This window comes from Podarcis pityusensis (genome assembly GCF_964106645.2).
Source record: "Podarcis pityusensis genome assembly, chromosome: 17".
Classification (NCBI taxonomy): Eukaryota; Metazoa; Chordata; class Lepidosauria; order Squamata; family Lacertidae; genus Podarcis; species Podarcis pityusensis.
Genome location: NC_138042.1, coordinates 39,911,642 through 39,918,532, shown reverse-complemented (window position 1 = coordinate 39,918,532; position 6,891 = coordinate 39,911,642). Strand labels below are relative to the sequence as shown.

General features: G+C 49.7%; 1 long non-coding RNA gene across 1 annotated transcript; it reads left to right on the top strand.

Annotated features, from left to right (window-relative positions):
* Nucleotides 1-293: 293 nt before the first annotated feature.
* On the top strand, nt 294-1,615 carry LOC308466486. The gene is made up of 3 exons (XR_013980844.1): nt 294-330; nt 721-794; nt 1,534-1,615. It is a non-coding gene; the product is annotated as an uncharacterized lncRNA (long non-coding RNA).
* Nucleotides 1,616-6,891: the final 5,276 nt, after the last annotated feature.

Sequence of the window (6,891 nt, the reverse complement as noted above, 5' to 3'; positions counted from 1 at the left end):
GTGTGTGCTGCGTTGATTGATGCATAGGTCCAGCTTAGAGTGTTATTCCTGGCGTGTACACATGATATATCGTAAGTCTGTGTACAGCATGGTGTATGTACTCGGAGAGCAAATCCCGGAATTCCCTGCAGGAGGCCCCTTGTGGCCTTTGACTCTGAGGCCGGCTGCCAAACATTAGCTACAATACGAGTGCTTGTTTTTGACAACAGCATGCAGGTTCTATTACACTAGTGGCTATTTTCGTTTTGTAGTTATGACAGAAATGCTTTTGCACCCTGAGTGGGTATGGAAGAAGCCAGGTAGCAGAATGATTCCTACGCTGAGATAGCGGTGAACATTTAGACGCTTGCAAGGCCCTTTGAACTGAATTGCATGTTACCTCTCTAAAGGAAAATACACAGGATCGAACCAATTCTCATGTCAGGTTTTCTTCTCCTAAGGAGAAGTGATTTTGGAAGTATTCCTTTAGAGGTCTGCATTGGGTAAACATTACATCAGAACTGAAAATCCACATTGATTTTCCAGGAAGGATTTGTGAGCAGGATATTAGATTCCTGCTGGCTCCTGCTCATGTTTTCTATTTATATTCGTCCAGAGGAATAATTTTTTAAAAGTTCTCCCATGGAGTAAAATGTTACGTCTGAATTGGCCCTGATTATGGGTAAATCCACCATTCACTCAGTGGCTGGAAGTGGAATTATAGGGTGTCATTTATTCCAGGCATCTTTCAGGGAGACTTGCCACCCGACAAGAACCACAGAGTTCAAGGAGCAGAACGGCTACATCTGGGCAAGGTAACCACATCTCTTGGATGTTTTTGGACCTTAGTCAAGTTTCGAACACCCCCCTCCCCTTTAAGCCGGGACCCAAAGCAACAGCAGTAGCGACCGTGTTCCAACCTTCTGTCTTCGATGATAGATGAGTCTAGCTCTGAAAACACAGAGAGATACTAGACTCAGCATAACACAGATGTTGCCATGGAGGCAAATTTGGCTTTAATGGGAATGTGCAAGTTGGATCGCAGAGAGGTATCCAGTGCCTGCTTCACTGAGAAGCAAAATATTACCAGCTGACAGCACACACACAAAAATATTCTGTTACCGGTTATAGATGGACCTGGGTCAGATTGGCAGGGGCGATTATTGTTCCAAGGGTAATGCTGCAATGAGGTGAAAAAACTTCCAGCTGAAATAATGATCTCTGCATTACACACACACACACACACACACACACACACACACACACACACCCCAGTCCAAAAATATAAGAGGTAATGCCTAGTGTAAAGAAAAGATAGAAGACCTTGTATATAGTCTAATGAAGAGGATCTGGCAGTCATTACAAGCAACACTCTCCTCTCATTCTCAAGATCCCTTCCCAGCTTTCTCTGCCTGTCTCTGGGGCAGCTTTTAAAAATTCTCAGCAGCAGAGTCCAGCTTTATATACGGCTTCCTTTTATGTGATGAAGCACAAAGTGTAGCTAGGCTCTTATACAGTATAATTTATATCCTGCACCTTTTCGTTTACACGCAGGACCTTCCGGACAGCTTGTCTCTTTAATAGAGAGGGATTCCAAGGTCTCAGGAAATAGGCAGCTTGCTTACATTTTCATTGTATAGCTGGTATTTTACATTAAAAAACAACAACAATGTTGATTGTTTTCTATGTTTGCTGTTGTAATCCACCTTGGAGTCTTGAGGACAAAGGATGAATTACAAGTTTTAAAAACAAAGGAATAAAATAACAGTTAAAGAAACAACAACAATATTTACCTTGCATGTTTGTTTGCATACTGCCTTTCAGCCAAATGACTCCCAGGACAATTCACAGTAAAATACGGACAATTAAATCCATGTAATAAAAATGAGTGTAGCACAGCAAAACAAATCCATCGTAATAAAATGAGCCACAAAGAAGCAGTTAAAAATGGGCTAAGATGCAGAACTCAGGTAGCCTGGGAGGACAAATTTATGCTCTTGACTAGGAATGCTGGAGAATTTCGCAATAATTAAACTTGGTCCCAAGCTCTGCAACAACTTGCTTGTTAGCTTGTTATGCAAGAAAGTTGGTTTCCATGTGAGCACTAGGTGGAATCTACACACATATAAAAACCGTTCTGAAACTGCATTTTTTAAAAATACATAGAATTTTCCAGAAGGCTCACTGTCGCCATCTGGTGTCACATACATTGCACTTAAAACATACTTAAAGCGTTTTATTTGCAGCTATATAGCTGAGTCCCTAGTGATCTTCAGTGATGGTCTGTATATTAGGAATAATGTAATTTGAATGGTTAATGTGCATAAAAACCAGCCATGGTGCAGATCTACCAGGCCTCACAGAGAATGTGCACATAACCTCAATCTTAATAACAGCCTGTTACCTGCCCAGTGGAAAACATAATACCATAGGTGTGGCCTGCCACAAGTGGAACCAGTCTATTTTTGAGACAGCACCATCGTTGTCATGGGGGCCACGAAACCCTAAGCCAATCCAGACAAGGCAAGCAAAGGTTTCCTCAAAAGCCCTGGCTTGGGGGCCATCAGACCAATTCTGAGACCAGTTCTGACATCAACTCAGGTAAACAATTAAAACAAAAGCAGATAACCAGCAGCGAAAGCTTAAACCACAGATAATTCAACTTCAGAAGGCATTTTTATCAAATATGCATCAGGCGTCATCTTTAAGTTGATGCCTGAAGTATATAAATAAGTACTCAGATGGATTTCATGAAGCAGTGAGTTCCACAGTCCAGATGCTGCAGGTGAGAAGGCTGTGCTGATGAAGGGACATGAACAGAGCCTGGCAGACTAAATGGCTTTGAGTATATGTAATTTTTCCCCCTGCCACAAGCACTGCCAGGTTTGAGAGGACCCTGGGTAAGAGAGTCTCTTTGCTGCCCTGACCACTCCCCCCACCAGCCCTTGCTGAATGACCACACTCTCCTCTGGGCTAGGATCGCTGGCCAGGCCCGTTGCTAATTTGAAAGTGGAACCGGGGAACTGGGAAAGGAACATAATTGCGCGGCATAGTTCCATTTCCCCTTCCTAAATGGCAGCCAGCCAACCTGGGCTAACTGCTGCTGCGGAGGCATCCGTAAAACCATTGGCTTGCAGCAGCACAGCTAGATTTAAAATGCATTTTCCCCTTTGCGCTTTAAAATCCAGGCAGTGGTTTTGCCAAGAGATCTGCCAGCAACCCAGGTGGCCACCCTAGGCTCGATCCAGAACTGCAGGAGAGTCAGGTAGCATCATCTGGCCTCTTAAAAGCTCTGGCACAGCATCTCAACCCAGCGGTGGTTCGATAGCCAGCTCATCCTCACCCTGACCCTCATCCTCTGAGCCTGACATCATGAAAATGGGTATGTGCAAATGGGTGGCAAGGTTGATTTGGAGTTGGATTAACTCAGACAACATTATGAGCCTTTGACACGTTTTCCCAGGTGTCCCCCCCCCCCGGTGTAGCTTAAAAAGGTAGAGGGACCCCTGACCATTAGGTCCAGTTGTGGCCAACTCTGGCGTCCCTCATAATCTGTATTACCCACAACAATTTGGTCAGGGTGAATGAAATGCACCTCGCGAAACTTCCATCTGCAAAGCTGTGTGCAAGAGGCACGATCTCAAGAGGGTGGCCGTGTCATCTAATGGGTCCCACCTGTCCTTCAGTCAGCACAAACGTTAATGACTTTTCATATTCTTTTGCTAATATCATTCACACCTCTGCACCTAATGCCAGGGCTTCTGTCGCCAATTAGCTGAGATTAGGCAGGGGGAATAGCCTTGCACATACTGTACATGACAGGAGTCTATTCCTAGAGCTGTAGATCCCATCTAAACTGAGCAATGCTGAACTCAGGATGGAAACAAAAAGCAGCTCATGAGAGCCGGCTCTAGCATGCTCAGTAGGGGGGTAGGAATTATCTCTCTGAGGCTAAGGATATGCCGTGGTGCTGATAGTTCTAAAGAGCATGCTGACAACAGGAGACTTTCAAGCCATTTCTGCACCATGGTCCCTGCAGGCGAGCACTTCTTGTCTGTTAGTTTTTCGGTTAGATTCCTTGTCTGTGGCGTGAGCAACAATGGGAACCTTATGAGAAAGAACAAGGCCCATTCGAGCAAATCACAGTCACCTGAGGAGATTGGAAGGACAGTCCTTAACTCCAGCCGTGATCCCACCGGGAGGAAACTTGGCAAGAAGGAAGTGGCTGGCTGGCCGGTTGCCTGTTTAGACAAGCCAAATACAAGCTAAAGCAATAGCAGTTCCAACAGGGCAGGTGGTGTTGGGTTGGTTCCCGGTTGACCAAGATACTGCCCAGACTAAGCTGCTGATAGCAGGAGGGAAGGACTCGGGGGGGGGGCTCCATTGCTGGGGGAATCAGGAGGTGGTCTGCAGGGAGAAAAGTGGCTGGGGTGGGTGGGATGGACAGCAGATGTGGCTGGCTCAGAAGACAAGGAAAGTGAGACTCCCCAGATGGATATGGTGTCCCTAAACAGTTGATGTGCTGATGTGGGGAATGGGAAAAAGACAGGACAAGGAGAAACTCCTTTTATATCTCGATTGCCCAGGACTGGTTGGCTTCTCATGCCTGTATCCTTTATTACACTTACAGTGGTACCTCGGGTTAAGAACTTAATTCGTTCTGGAGGTCTGTTCTTAACCTGAAACTGTTCTTAACCTGAAGCACCACTTTAGCTAATGGGGCCTCCTGCTGCTGCCGCCGCGTTGCCGGAGCGTGATTTCTGTTCTTATCCTGAAGCAAAGTTCTTAACCCCAGGTAATATTTCTGGGTTAGCAGAGTTTGTAACCTGAAGCGTATGTGTCAGAGCTGGCTCCAGGTCCCAGCTCACAGAGGACCAACGCTAGCCGGCAGTAATGTACAAAAGTCTTTATTGAAGTACAGTTTCCATTTTCAAGCCGCAGCGCCCCAGCTCTACGTCTAGGGGTTAGATCGGCGAAGCTCCATCTGAGTCTCCGCCCCCTGTACACCAGTTTAAGATTCTAGCCTTACTCCACCTCTTCCGTCTCTCCTTTCTCCTCTGGGTCCTGCTACCCCCCGGGGTCCCTTCCTTCCTGGATTCTTCTGACGCTGACGTTGACCCCCCTGACTCCTCCCCCTCTTTTCGGCGGGCTTTGGGACCTGGCTCCCTATCCGGGCTGCCAACTGCGCCGCCCTCCTGTACATTTGAACTTGGCGCGCGCGCCCAGCCTTCAACCTTCCTCTCGACCGTTTCCTCGCTCCCCGATGGAGGCGTGGCCAATCCTGACTCATGTCCTCCCACTGGCAGTGCGCCGCCTGATCCCGATGCCTGGGACTCCTCCCCCCTACTGCACTCTGGTGTGGACGCTGGTCCTGATTTCCAACTGCTGCTCTCTGAGTCCCCTCTGGCCCCTTCTTCCTGGGGTGTCCCCCTAGGCACTCCCCTTGCTCTGACCATGGGAGCCCCTTTCTGTGAATCTTCCGATTCGCTGGAAAGACTCAGAGACCTCGGACCGCTGTCATCGCTAACATTTCCTTCGGACTCCTCCCCCTCGCTCTCTATTTCCTCCCTTTCCTGTGCCTCTGCTCCTGAACCCCTGACATCCATCCCCCCCTCGAAGCCCCCCCTTCCCCCCTCCCCTCCTTCAGGTGTGGGTACTGGGTGCTCCGTCGTTGTGGGGGTGAGTGCCGGATACAGTTCGTCCCCCGTGGCGTGCATCCAGCCGGATAAGTCCGGCTCGTCCTCCGTGCTCTCGCCGACCTCAATTTCCTCTGCTTCCATCTCTTTGCCGCCGTGCTCGAACCCAAGGTCCTCCCCCAACACGTCCATGTCCGTCTCTCCCCCGGTCTCCTCCGGGGACGTTGCCTGCCAAGGACCCCCCAGCCACTTCCTGCGCCACTGCTCCTCTGGTCGATCGTCCCACCAATAGGAACGGTCTGAGGCAGACCCCGAGGGTGATCCCTCCGGGGAACGTGTTTCTAGTGCCGGTTCCTCGTCCGAGGTGAACCCCTGGAATGTGCTGGCTGAAAATGTGGGTGTGAAAAGCCAGTCGTCGAAATACTCGGCTGGCATGGGCCTGTGTGGGAAAAGGGCATGAAACTCGTCCTTGAGAAGAGGTTCGTCCAAGGCATAGTCTGGCACCCAACTGTTGGCGCTGGCCGGGGTACCTTCTCTGGCAAGAAGATATTCTACTCCCTCTTCCCCCCATCTCGAGTCTAAAATCTCTGTGACTTCGTTGACGGGTTCCCGCCTTGGCGACCCCCCCCTTGTGGGCGTCTCCCTGAACGGGTCTGGTGCCGTGCCTGGCTCCTGAAATCTATGAGGTGCTTTGTAGGGCGTGAGCACTGATCTATGGAAAACTGGGTGCATTCTGGATCCCTCCGGCAGTGTCAACCGGAAGGCCACTGGATTGACCTGTGCCTCGACTTGGTAAGGTCCTAGCTGCTTATGCCCTAGCTTCTTCTTCGCTAACGATCTGGCCGGCACTGCCTGGGCTGCTAACCAAACCCAGTCTCCCACCTGTATGTCTTCCCCAACCCTTCTGTGCTTGTCAGCCTGCAGTTTGTATGCGTGCTTTGCTAGTTCTAACTGCCTCCGAAGCTGTTCGTGAACCTCCTGCAACTCTGATGCTAAGGCTTCCGCTGCCTGTGGCTCCCCCTCCCCCGCTCTCGCTAATCCCGGGAAGGTTCTGGGATGCCTCCCGTTGTTGGCGAAGAACGGTGTCACCCCCGTGGACACGTGCTTCGTGTTGTTGTAGGCGAACTCAGCGAGCGGCAGGTAGTCCACCCATGTTGCCGGCTGCTGATTTGCGTAGCATCGCAGGTACTGCTGCATGATGGCGTTGACTCGCTCCGCTTGTCCGTTCGTCTGCGGGTGTCTCGCCGACGCTAGGTTGATCTTGACGTTCAGGAAA